Source organism: Myotis brandtii, unplaced genomic scaffold, assembly GCF_000412655.1.
Source record: "Myotis brandtii unplaced genomic scaffold, ASM41265v1 scaffold915, whole genome shotgun sequence".
In the NCBI taxonomy this organism is placed as follows: Eukaryota; Metazoa; Chordata; class Mammalia; order Chiroptera; family Vespertilionidae; genus Myotis; species Myotis brandtii.
Window position 1 is genome coordinate 3,504,102 of NW_005371769.1, and position 13,309 is coordinate 3,517,410.

The 13,309-nt window shown below is 57.4% G+C and overlaps 1 protein-coding gene across 1 annotated transcript in view; it reads right to left on the reverse strand.

The window, feature by feature from the left end:
• The window catches only part of ZNF831 (zinc finger protein 831), a 95,528-nt gene extending 83,999 nt beyond the window's left edge, over window positions 1-11,529 (reverse strand). The window contains exon 1 of the mRNA XM_014532780.1: window positions 11,281-11,529. The gene's annotated coding sequence lies outside the window, so the exon portion shown is untranslated. The remainder of the gene's footprint in view (window positions 1-11,280) is intronic.
• Between the last annotated feature and the right edge of the window lie 1,780 nt (window positions 11,530-13,309).

Consider the following 13,309-nt stretch of genomic DNA (forward strand, 5'->3'; position numbering starts at 1 on the left):
AACCCCCCCCCCCCCGCCACAAGACATATGAACACAGCATATGAGAGCCCCAGGAGAGAGGGTTTGGGGAGCCTTCCTGGAGGAAATGGTGGATGAGCTGGGCATTGCAGGATGCATAAGAGTTTGATGGGCAGAAGCAGCAGCAAGAGTAAGCTAGCCCTGGCCTGGTGACTCAGTAGGTTGGAGCATCGTCCCATACACCAAACGGTTGTGGATTCAATTCCTGATCAGGGCGCGTACCTAAGTTGTGGGTCCAATCTCCAGTCAGGGCATGTCCGGGAAACAACCAGTCAATGTTTCTCTCTCACATCGAGTTTCTCCCTCTCTCTCTCCACCTTCCTCTCTAAAATCAAGTTAGAAAAAGAAAACAAGAGGTAAGCGAGGGAAGCCTGAAAATGCACAAAAGCCGAAGCCTTGCGAGCGCCCCACCGCCTCCCAAAGGGGGAAGGCCTGGGGCAGCCTCAGCCCCAAGGAGGGCGAGCGGTGCTGGCAACGTGGGCTGGGGCAGGCCAACAAAACACACCTCTCATGCTGAAGAGACGGCCTTCCCAGGAGTCGGGGAGAACCCCAGATGCCTCAGAGCAGGAAACTGCGAGCAGAGAGCGATGGAAAGCGGCAGGGAGGGGTGAGCAAGGCTCCCCTGGGGCTGGCGGACGGTTCCGGGCTTCCCGGGAAGTCCTCGGGGACAAATCCGCTCCTGTCCCCTAAAAAGACCTGTGATTTGCCTTTTTTTCTCCCAAGTGACGGTCTGAATGCCCTTCATGAAGATAAACCAATGAAAGAGTTTCCTGTACAAGAACTTTTTTAAAATACCTTTGGAGTTGATTAAAAATAAATCTATCCACAAACGAATGAACAGGTAGATGGGGCACACTCGTGCACCTGAAGAGCATCGCAGCCGGGAGCAGCAAGGTCCCGAGAGCAGCACACAGGCGCCCCGGGGCCACGTGCTCAGCGAAGCAGCCAGAGCTGAGTCCACAGGAAGGGTCCAGAGTGGCAACCAAGATGGGAAGCCCACGGGGCTGCCTGGACCTGCCGGAGGGAGGGTGAGTGCTAATGGGCACGGAGTTTACTTGGGCGGGAACAGAGAATGTTCTGGAATTACAAACTAGTGACGACCACACAACTTTGTGACTAGACTAAAAACCACCACATTGCACACTTAAAAAGGATGAGCATTAGAGTATGTGAGTTACATCTCATCATCATAAGCGACAAGCGCTCCCTTTCCAATTGTTCTCAGCACCACGATGCAACTCAACTCTCCAGGGCGCAGCAGAGAACATCCAGCTACGCCTGTGGCAGTAGTCACCAAAGAAAGACATTTCCAAAGAATGGGGAACTTGCTTTCTCAGGTCTCTTATTCCCAAACAAACAAAAAAGATATTATCACCCCCTTGCCAAAAGCCAGGCTCATTTGGCAAAATTGCGGCCTGAAATGACTGTTTCTTCAAACAAAGCTATCTCAGAGACAAAGCAGCAGATGCAGGAGCCATCAGGCACCTGGGCTGAGTGAGGCCAGGAAGGAGAAAGGAATAAGGGGCCCAGGGGCCACGCACACCCACCTCCCCCAAGGGCACAGGTCAAGGACTCAATGATCTTGCCTTTGGGGCTCAGTCCCTGGGACCTCCTGAGCCCCAGACATTCGTTGGTCACATGGCAGGAAGCCAGGGAGTGGGGAGGGAAGGGGGCGGGGGGGCTGGCAGCCCTGGCCCCACTGCAGCTCTGCAAGCACCACCTGGCTCACCCAGGGCTGGGCGGGCCCCTGAGCCTGAGCAGGAAGCCTGGGGCCCAGGGACCGGCCCAGCTCACCAGCAAGCAGGCCTCTAAGAAGCGCTTCTCAATGCCTCAGATGAGTCGAATCGATAGTGACTACAAGATGAGTCTCCCCAGATGGTCCCCACATCCTGCCGCCTGCCTCTCTCCCCTCCCCACCTCCACTGGCCCCCTTCAAAGCACCCAACTGAGCCCAGCCTGGTGTCATGGTCCCAAAAGTATGTCACACAAGCGAATGACAACGGGATACATTTGCTTGTTTGCTCGCGGCAATACTCTTGTGCACACCATGCAACACAGTGAAGAACCAAGGCCACACGGAGCCGGGGACACCTGTCCCCGCGCCCCCCCACTCCCCCCTCCACCATGCTCTCGGAGGCGGACAGCCGCAGCACGTCTGCCCAGCTGTGTCATAGCGATGCTTCAGCCCTCCTCTGTCCCTGCCAGGCCTCAAGCCATCCGACCGCGTGCCCTGCACAGTGCTGGGCACAGAATCAGCCTTCAGTCAGCATCTGCTGAGTGGCCCTCACTCCCTGAGCTGCCCCAGACCTTCACTGAGACACCCCGACACCAGGTGCCACCCGCCTGATACTTGAGCCTCAGAGGCACCCACTCAGCCTCAAGCCAAGTGCGGGGCTTCTGGAGGGGCAGGCAGTGGGGCCCAGCCCCTCCAGGCCCGGGAGCGATGCTCTGGTCTTCATTTAAGCCTGTCCTATCTTTGGGAGCAGCTCCCTCCTCCACACACTGTCCTCGTAGTCAAAGAGGGGTGCAATCACAGCCCCAAAGAAAGGGGCCCTCCACAGCTGTGCGGCCGACTCGCTGGCTGTCATCATTCCGTGGGGACAGCACCGCACCCTGAAGTGCGATTTGCACAGGCAACCCTCCGCCTCTGTCCTCAAGGCCACGTAAGCCATGTTTTCATTAAAAGCTGATGCCTCCGCCAGGTTTTGATTATCCGTGGTAATGGGGGTCAAGGATCAGTTGAGTAATGGAAATGGAAACTTTCCTTCCACCCAGAGTTTCCGCGGCCTCCTCCAGCCGGAGAGGCGCAGGGGCCGCCGAAGGGGCTGGGCTGGACGTCCCCCCAGGCCCCATCCAGGCCTGGCCAGCACTTTGTCACTGGCTTTCTAGGGGACGAGGAGCAACACCCTTCCCTTCGGGGGGCTGGGAAGAGGAGGGGCTGGGCGGACACAACGCGCCTTGCTCCTCACCACCGCGCTGCGTGTCAGCGTCATTGATAGTTACAGCGTATTTCTTCAAATTGGCCCACTCTTATCACTTGATTTGCCCCAGCTGTAATCACAGTTGATGTGCTCATAATGTATTTATATAATAGCCATTAAAATAACTCCCTAAGCACTAACTTTTTAAAAGGTTATGAAATGATACCCCGGGCCCCAGCTTGGATCCTAGTGCAGAAAGACAACATTCACAAAACACTGTTTGAATCCAAAGATGTCCAAAGCCCATCACAGTCAGGCCAGTGTCCTCCGTGCGAGCCCCCAGCGCTCAGGCTCGAGGGAGGGAAGGCCGAGGGCAGGGCAGCTCCCTGCGCTCACTCCGCAGCTTTCCTAAATGCCTACAAGGACAAAGACCAAAGAGGAGGAGAAGGAGGAGGAGGAGGAGGAGGAGGAGGGAAGAGGAGAAGGGGGGAGGAGAAGGGGGAGGGAGGTGGGGGCGAGACGGAGGAGCGGGGGCTCAGCCCTGTGAAGGCTCCTGGTCCAGGGACAGGCTGGCTGGCAGGTGCGCCTGGCCCAGTGCGTGCGCCAAGCGAGGAAGCAGAAAGATGGCCGTTGCTGTTGAAACCGGTGGCTTGGTGGGCAGAGGGCAGAAATCCACCAAGATAATGTCCCTCTGACTCAAAAGACAGTTTCCCCAAAACTATCTCTGCCCCTTCTCCCTGGGCAGCAAACGCCGTTTGGGAATAATGGCTGCCGCTGTGATGGTGACAGCTCCCAGGGCCATCCCCACAGGCCTCCTGCCGGCGCTGCCTCCGGGTTCACGGCCCCAGACCACCGCCCGCCGTGCCCACCCACAGTCACATAGAAAGCAAGTTCCTGAGCGACGGACAGAAAGTGAGGGAAGGAGGCGCCCACCCCCTACAAGCCGGTTCCCCACGGAGGAAGACCTGACGTGGCTCCTGAGCTTGTGGCTCGCGGGCTTTCACTCACGGAGCCTGAGACGAAACCACTGTGGGCCCCTGAAGCGGTTTTGCTGGTGGCACCCACTGGTTTTGTAAATGAATGTTTTAGACCAGAAAGAAAAAGCCTTACATTCAACAATAACAAGAAAAACGGGATTCCCCCCTCCTCCCATCCTCAAAACTTTCTTATCTGAAGAGTTTGTTTTTTTAAGGGGAAGAGTTTACCCACCCGGATGGGGGGCAAAATGGCTAAGACCTCCCCACCCACCACCTGGGGGCCGGGCTAATGGGCATCTTGGGGACATATTCACAAAAATGGTGCTTCAGACACTTCAGTGAACAGGGGGAGCACAGATCCGTCTATAGTCCCTGCGGCTGCTCCTCCAACCCAACAAGCTTTGTCCCTGTGAAACCAAACGGGACCGTGTGCGGCCAGCCTGGCCGAGACCGCATCCCCGAGCCGCGGCTCTTTTTCTGCGGCCTCGATCCCACACCCTGGCTGTTTTCCACCGTCTGTCCTCTGCTTGTGTTCTTACTGTAAGTCCACCAAATCTCTGTTGGGAGAAGCACAACTCAAATTATAAGCAACCCAGTTTCCCTCGTCCCCTGTGTCATAGCGATAGGCAAGAGGCCGCCGGCCCGCGAGGCCCTCCAGACCCCGGGCTCCTGAGGGCTGCGCACACAGCCCGCTTCTCAGCATGCTCCAGGCAGGCCGGGGAGCATGGGGGCAGCCTCAGCTCTGCGGGGGAGGAAGAGCTGCCTGCGGCTTCCCCACCCAGCCCGAAGCAGCAGGCAGACATGCCTTCTCTGAGGCCGGGTTGGCCAAAGCACCCTGGGCCCCGTCCCTCCAGCTCAGCCTGGTGGGAACCTCCACCTCTGACAGGCCCTTCTTAGGGTGTGTCGGTGAGCCCTTGGGACAGTCACACATGTTCGTCCTGCCCCCAATCAGGGCTTGGCCGCGGGGAGACCCAGGGCAGCGGCCAGAACAATTAAGCACTTCACCTTGTGGGCCTGGGAGCGCCCGGGCGGTGAAGCAATCGCTGCTCCTGCCAAGCCTGCTCCCCAGGAAGTCCAGCCCAGGAAGACGCCCAGCCCAGGGCCGAGGGCCAAGCAGAAACCAGGCCCTGACCTTCTCAGCACTCAGGCAGCGGGTCTGAAGCACGCTTCCTATCTCGCTGACTCTTTCCTGTTCTCCGGTTGTGCAGAACTTGGCCCAGAGAGGAAGACTCTCAGAGTGTGGGCTCCGAGCCCAAGCACGTGTCCTACAGAGGGAGTGGGGGGCAGTCGGGCCGGGACTCAGGTGCAGGCTCTGCTGAGGTACTGTGGCCACTAAGTAGCCACTGAGCCTGCCGGCCAGGGATGGCGGAGGCAGCCAAGCAAGTTGTTGAGCGAATTGTACGAACCACAGCTCACTGAAGTCGGTCACTACCTGCACCCCTGCCCTCCACAAGTCCACTCTGCAGCCGTAACAAAATGACATCTGCAGGCCCCACCCTAGTGACAACCCTGTCAGCGGTCCCACTGCCCTCAGGATTAGCTGACTGTCCCTACCTGCAAGCTCCCCTGGGCGCGGGCCTCTGCCCACCTTCCCTTCCCAAACCCCATTCCTGCCTCCGCTTCCCAGGAGGCCAGACGCTGGTCTTTCAGCTCCGTGTCAGGGGCCCCCGCAGCCACACACCCATGGCCTGCAGTTTCCACTCACCCTTTCTACCTTAGCTCAGTCTCAGGTCCTCACAAGCCTTCCCAGACCCCATTCCCTGACCAGTCTGACCCCCTGTCCTCACCACAAGGATAATGAAGCATCACTTGCTTAATGCTGCAACCCCAGAGGTCAGGGACCTTTCCACCGTGTCCCCAACCCTGAGCCCATTGCCTGGCACAGGCGGTGAGAGAGGAACCCTCCACCCAAGCCAGCTGCTCGTGCTCCTGCCGCTCCCTCAGCCGCACTCCCTCTCCACCCAAGCCCACTCTCCTCCAGGTGGATCAGAGCCCTGCCTCTTCCACAGCGGCCTCCAGCGTCTCCCCCGTCTCCCCCGCTGGAGTGACCCCAGCCTGACCCTCAGCAGCACTCTGTCTGCAGCACTCTGGGGCGTATCTTTAGGAACCTAACACACTAAGGACTTCGCTTGGTTTCCTGGGTTCTAAGAGCCCCCAAGGGGAGAGCCACACCTGTCCGACTACTGGAGCTCTTGCAGCACCTGGGTGGGGCCTGGCTCCAGCAAGGACTGATAGCAGCCCAGACTGGGCGGCACTAGGCCAGCGAGACTGCCATGTCCCAGTGCGAGGCCGTCTCCCTGGCCACTCAGCCAGCAATCAGCAAGGACAGTGCGTGGACCCGTCACCCAGCCCCACTCCAGCATCCGCAGTCATTAAGCCAAGCTCCCCTTCAGCGGAGGAGGGGGTGGCCGGGGACACCACCCCTACCGTGTTCTCTGGCCCGGCTCCTCTCTCGGAGAACATCTCCCAACACACCGGGCTCCGCCGGCACCAACATGAGCCCAACCCTATCAATCCTAAGAGCACAAATCCCAAAACATCTCAGTTAAAACTCTTGCAAGTCTCCATCTAGAACTTTCCAAAAGAGTGCTCTGTCTTTTGAAAGCTCATGGCAAGACCCAGTTTTTAGCACCCTTTATTCACCGGGCCAGTCACAGAGCGTGGAGTGAGGGCACCTGGGGTTGAACCTGGGCTGGGGTCTCACCAGCAGTGGGCAAGTCACCTCACCTTTCAAAGCCTCCAGGGACACCCTGTCAGTTGGGGACGGTAATGACCCAGGCACCGCTGAGAAGGAAGGACCGGGTGCTCACCGGCAGGTAGACCCGGGCCCTGGAGATGTGGACAGCGTCCTGGTTATGATGGTTCTCATCACAGTCTCCAAGCCCAGAGCTCAGCGAAGGACACCCACAGAGAGGGGCTGCCTCTTCCTCTCCGGAGAGAGATGCCGGAGGAGCCTGGGAGAGGTTATCCCAGGAGACAGGAGCCATGTGGCTTGCTGGGGGCGCACGGATCAAGGTGGCAAGTCACGCACACATCAACACGCTCCCTCATGCATCCACCTCCACACCAGCCCCCTCGCATCCTCATCCAGCCAAGAGAACACGTGTGTTCACTCACTGACACACACACACGCCTCCCACCCCAGCCCACGTGCACCCCAGGAACGTGGACCTCTCACGGGCCCGGTGTGCTCAGCCAGGTACACGGCTCCTGCCGGAAACCCAGGGCTGGGAACCATGCTCATAGGTCTCCCATCCAGGGAGGGCAGCCTGCAGGCGGCCAAGGATATTTGCATATAATTTGCATGTGTTGATACAACCGTTCCCAAGCTAACCTGTTATTACTGCTCCTCCAAGCCTGCTTTCCCCAGCACGCAGGCTGCTTACCCACCCACTGCCAGAAAGTTCTATTCAGGGAGACAGGCCACAGCTTTCCGAGCACCCCTGAGTCACGCCAGTTCCTGAGCCTCAGTTTCCCCTGAGACAACGAATAACAACACGCCTCCATTGGGCAGACCCCTCTCACACGTGACCCGCGCTGAGGACCCGCTAGTTGACTGTGATAAGGCTGCTTTATCGTTCATGTCAGGGGCCAGAAGCAGGGCCTGAGAGAGGTGTGGGCCCAACACTAGACAAGAGGAAACTGCTGAGGCCGCCTGTGTGGCAGTCACTAGCAGCAAATGTATAAAGACACAGGATGCCTGGTTACATGTGAATTTCACAGAAACAAGGGTTACTACGTTAGTGTACGTGTGTCCTGTGCAATAGTTGGGACAGGCTAAGGCTAAAAAGTTTCTGTTGCACACGTGGCATCCAAAGGCTAACGGGCATCCTGTGTTTGATCCGACAGCCCTACCTGGGGCCGAGGCCCGCGGGCTCCCAGCATCGCTAATATCCTGTTTTCTCACAGCTGCTCCCTCAGCCCAGAGGAGCGCGGACTGTTTCCTAAATGTCCTGCTCCCCAATGGGGGATAGGAAGGGAGGGCAGAGGGCACGTGTGAGGCAAACCGAGAGTTGCTGAGGGGAGAGAGGGCGCGAGGGAGGGAGAACATGTGTTTCCTAATTTAGTTAAAAATCTGAAATCTGTTCCTCTTTGGTTTCTGTGAGGGGCCCGGTGGTTATTGCTGTGAACGTGAGGCCGCGCTTCCTGTGCTGATGGGTACGTGTGTTTTCATCAACACGGCCCGTTTCTAGGGCTCCCCTCAGGATGTGAGGCCCGTGGCGGGTCACAGAGCAGGAGGGTCGGCGGCAGGGAGGGTCCTGAGCCTCCCCGACTCTCTGCCCAGCTTCCCCCTTGCACACTAGTCAACCGGGACCGTTTCTAGGGCTCCCCCTCAGGATGTGAGGCCCGTGGCGGGTCACAGAGCAGGAGGGTCGGCGGCAGGGAGGGTCCTGAGCCTCCCCGACTCTCTGCCCAGCTTCCCCCTTGCACACTAGTCAACCGGGACCTTTGCAGAATGTCAAGGTGGTGATGTGCCCGGTTCCTCTTTTGCTGAAGGGGGCCTGCAGGGGGACGGACGGGGTCAGGGGGCACGGCCCTTCTTGGGAGTCACCCTCAGATGCAGAGGCTCAGCAGGAGCGGGCATGGAGAGCAACTGCTCTGGGCTCGGCTTTCTGGCTGGGACGCGTGCTTCCGAGCTGGGCCAGGCGCCTCGGGTTCCACCTACTTGGCAGCCCAGGTAGACGGGCACCTTGCCCAGGAATGACACTGTTCCTTCAAGATTTTATTTAGGGCCAAGTGTCCTTTTATAGTAAGATCAATGACTAGACTATGGAGTGCAAATCAAGTCTATACAGCTCCATTTCCTCCTCCTCTGTGAAGTAGTGATGGGGCAGCACCAACCTCACAGGCCCCCAAGGATTCAAATAAGAAAGGCAGGTCAGCCCTCTGGGCACAGCCTCAAGGCCTTCTCCAATCAGCACCTCGACCACCGACCACCAACCACCGACCACCGTGGAGGCAGGGCCCAAGGACGAAAGCCGTCCCTGGCCTTGCAGGTCAGAATTCCATGTGCAAGAAGAAACCGCGAAGCAGCCCAGGACTCTATATTGTGGGCACCGAGGAAGCGCTCACTGGTTTTCCAATGGCGTCCTCTGGTGGGTCTCAAACAGGACCAGAAGAGGCCAGAGACTCGCATCAGCAACAGAGACGCCAGGCACTGGCTCCCCTCTCAGGTCCACGTTCCTAACACAGGTGTCCCCAGCCCAGGGGTCCTGGGGAAGGATGCGGTGGGTGTCCTCAAGGAACACGGCATGGTCAGGAGAACAGGGCTCATCAGAGAGCAGCTGAGGGGGGCGGCTCACAGTCCTGGAGTCAGCCGTGGGGGTGAAAGAATGGGATGGAGCTGGTAGCAGAACCCTCAAGGTCAGGCCTGCTTGGCCACACCCTCTCCAGAATGTCAGAAATGCAGTGCTGCTTCTTGAGGATCTGAAAATTGGCTTTGCTGATGGTCCCCAGAGGTCATCTACACATCTTGTATTTCTCCACTCAACAGAGAGGCCAGCCAAGTGCCCAGTAACTCTCTCGGCCTACTCAGGAGGTTGTCCGTGCCCTTGTCATGGATGGACCAACCGTAAGTGACTTTTGAAGTAAATAAGGACCACACATAGGCCTTGACAAGTGGCGCGGGACCAGTAATCAGTGACGCGGTCTGACTCTGGGAGCGAGGGGGCATGCTGAATGAGAGAGTATAAAGGGTGTCTCTTCTAATTAGGGCCTGTTGAGTCTCACTTTCTTATTGACCTAATAATTGTTGCAAATGTACAAAAACATTGTCCCAACAGCTTGACTACCACATGGCCTTCTGTTGCTCACTCTTGCCCATTACTCAAGCCGACGGTCACCCTGTGCCACCGTGGGAAGCCAGGCACACACTCCTGTCCTGCATGTAAATTCTCTTTGGAGTGAAGGTCTCGGCTCTGACACACGAACAGGCTTCTGATGGGATAATTAGTCTCACACATAATTGCAGCCAACATCCAATCAACCCCAACCCAATACTTGGTTCCTGCTAACATATACTTTGTCTAAACTACGTTGGAAAATGCTCCCCACTTACGAAATCTACTTCGTCAAAATCAGTCTTGTTTGGGGATTATGGGCCTCCTTCCTCTGCGATGATTGAGTTGCCCCCAACACCATTTTCCTTATTCCAAACCACTATCCAACATCTTTTCTTTCTTTTTTTTTTTCAATTTCAGCCTTTCCTTTTTTAAAAACAAAGCATAACAATCACAACTCTCGCTTGGCCAGTGGCCAGACCCCCAAGGGCCGGAGCCAGGAGATTAGCGGATACACCCGGAGAGGGCAAGGCCAGAGAGCGGAACATTCTGCCCCATGTTTGTGTCGGAGCCCAGACCCCTCAGACCCTGAGGGCAACCCTCCACGAGGGTGGACGCCCCTCCCGCCCAGTGTGAGTGACATGCTGAGGCCCTTCCGAACCGCGGATGTTACATGCCTGTGACATTAATTAATGCCAGGCAAATGTAACAGCAGATCTTAGCGACTAAAAATAGACCCGCTGACTGATTCATCCCTGACTGCACAGAACCAGGGCCTTTCCTCTGCTTCTCTCCTACATGCACGTTACATCAGGGCCTTTCTTCTCGCCCTCCATCCTTGCCTTGGTCCCTGATGTCGCTCCTCCCTGGCAACAGGTTTCAGCCCTCCAGGAGCGAGGTCCCCACTCAGCTACCCTCCGACCCACAAACATGCTTAATAAGCAAGGAAGCCGAGTCTTTTCCTGGCTCGTGTGGCCATGAGCTCTGTCATTTGGACTTAATATTTTCCAGGCAAGTGTCCCTGCCTGTTGCACCGCAGAGAACTCTGCAGCTCTGTTTCCGATGACAGCCCTTCTATTTTAAACTTTGTTGATTTCTACTGGGAAGGAAGCCTATTTCGTACAGATTAGCTGGACAGCTGGGTCTGATTGCTTCTGATTACTGGGTTTGGGGTCACTGGGGAAACAGGTTTCCCAAAGCCCCTTGGACGGAGAACCCTTCCATATGGCCCCAAAGGAATCGGTCTGTGCTCGCTCCGGGGGGCGGGGGGGGGATGGGGGTGGTCAGCAGCCTCAGGTGGAAATCAGCAGGTCAGGCCAGAGCAGGATTAGACCTGAATGCACATCCCAGGCTGTGCTGAGGGTGGCAGACGGGGGATCAGACACCCCTTGGTCACAGCACTCACGGGGACCTGGGTGGGGCTGTGTCAGAAATGACTGCGTGTGCCTGGCAGGGAGCGTCCATCATGCTTGCCTGATAGAATCACTCGGGAGGCATCAGACAGGCTCAATGCTTAAGTCCCTTCATCTGGCCTGGCCTCCCAGACCTCCAGGTGCACAAAGAAATCACAAAGACCTCTCTCACCTTGCAGTCAGTCCACAGGCAGGCGGGGGCTGGCGCGCTCTCCCGAGGACTGGTGGCTCCGGTGCAGCAGGAGCTTTCTCCCTGCTCGTCCCATCCTGCCTTTGCTTCTCTCTATGCCTCCTCTAGAGAAACCGGGGGCTGCAGGTTTTTTTTTAATTGTGTGTGTGTGGAGGGTGGCGGTGCCGGGGGTGCCGTGCGGTGTGGGTGCTGAGGGACGCCGGGCACGCGTGCAGCCTGCCCCGGGGTGGCTTCGGTTAATGGCCGATGCCGGGGCGACGGTTCGCCGGGGAAGCTAGTGCCACGGCAGCTCTGTGTGTGGGCGGCGGCAGCTCCACGGCTGGGTTTCAAACCATTACACTGAACATTTGCAAACAGATAAAAAAAACAAAACCATCCAGTACAAGTGGAAACTTCTGCTTTCCTTTCTCTTTCTGCATGTCTGCCCTTTCGCCCTCCCCTGGGGTTTCAGAGGAGGAGGGTGAGGGTGGACACGGCGCCCTGGGAGCCCCGGCTCCATCTCTTGCAGCCAGACATGCACAGGTAGGTCAGATGGTGCAGGCTCGCCCCCACGGCTTGGGAACACCCAGACATCTGAGAAACACTTTCTCTTCTCCAGGGTCCTGCCCTGAAGCCAGCCACTAAGCACCATCACACCCAAGAGGCAACCCTGTCTGGCTGCTCTCATCCTTCCTAGTTAAAGCTTCCTGAGAACTGCCCAGCGAAGGCACGGGGTACACGTTCACTGCTGGGTGACACGTTCCCATGGATATCCCACGAGTGGAGGGATGAGATGCTCCGTGAAAAGAGAGCGTGCTGTGGACACATTACTTGGGGAACTGTTGCATCCTGGGTAACTGTGGGACCACCTCAGAGCATGTGAGCAGGTAAAGGCTCTGGAAGTCCTGCAAGAAAGAACGCTTTTTAACATTTCCTGTGTGGGACCTTAGAGGAAAGAACCCATTCTTCGGCCAGAAAGCAAGAGAGGGCGGGAGGTACGCTAGATACTGGGGACCGGAGACTCCCAACTTGGCATCAACACAGGTGCCCCGAATGGTTATCAAAGAACTTGGTCTCTGATTCTGGCAGAACAGAGAACATGAGGGATCCCAGCGATCCCTCGGGGCTGTGGGCGCTGTCACTCTGTCTTCTCCACCCAGGGGGTGCCCTCCTCGCTTCCATGGCCCAGGAAGCTGACTGAGCTCCTGGGGTCGCTGTGGGGCAGCCCCGGATGGGACGTTGGAGTGTTCTGCCCACAGACCTCCGTGGGACACGAACAAGATGAGCTGTCTGAGCCTGCCCCTCTGGGCATGAAACTCGGGAGGTAGGAGAGCAGACCCATGAGAGACACACACACTCCAGAGACCAACGTGCTGGAGAGAGGCATTCGCGCTGGGAAGGACCATGACTGAGGACAGACTGGGAAGTTGAACTGGAGGCAGAGAGGAGGAGATGGCCCCCTTCGCTGAATCGGGACTACTGTGGGCTGGCAGTGCCAACAGACTCTGGGCTAGAGCTCCCCACTGGGGCCATGGGCAAGCCCTTGGTGCCTTGCTCAGCCTCCCCATCTGAAAACTCTCAACCAAGGGGGATTGTGCCCGCCATAGGGGACATCTGGCAGTGTCTGGGGACGTTTTTGGTTATCACAACTAGAGGACAGTGCTGGCATTCGGTGGGCAGCGTCCAGGGGTGCTGCCAACAGCTTACGATGCACGGGACAGTCCCCAACAGTCAGTGGAAGCCGACACCCCAGTCTAGGTGAGCCCTGCAGTCCCTCTCAATGGGGCTCAGATGAGACAACGTGTGAGGGGATTCGGAAGCCGAGTCCATTGCCGTAGCTAAGAAAGCGACTTCCATAGCGTGTGGATAGCATTTCCTTTCTCACAGGTGACAGTGGGAACAGCTGGAAAGCGGAGTAAAGCTCTGCCTCAGACCAAGGGCAGAGAAAGCCCACCCGCCTGGTCAACACTCCAAATGACACAATTAAAAAAAGAAGAAAAGGGGAGAAAAGAAATGCCTCCTCTTGCTTAAG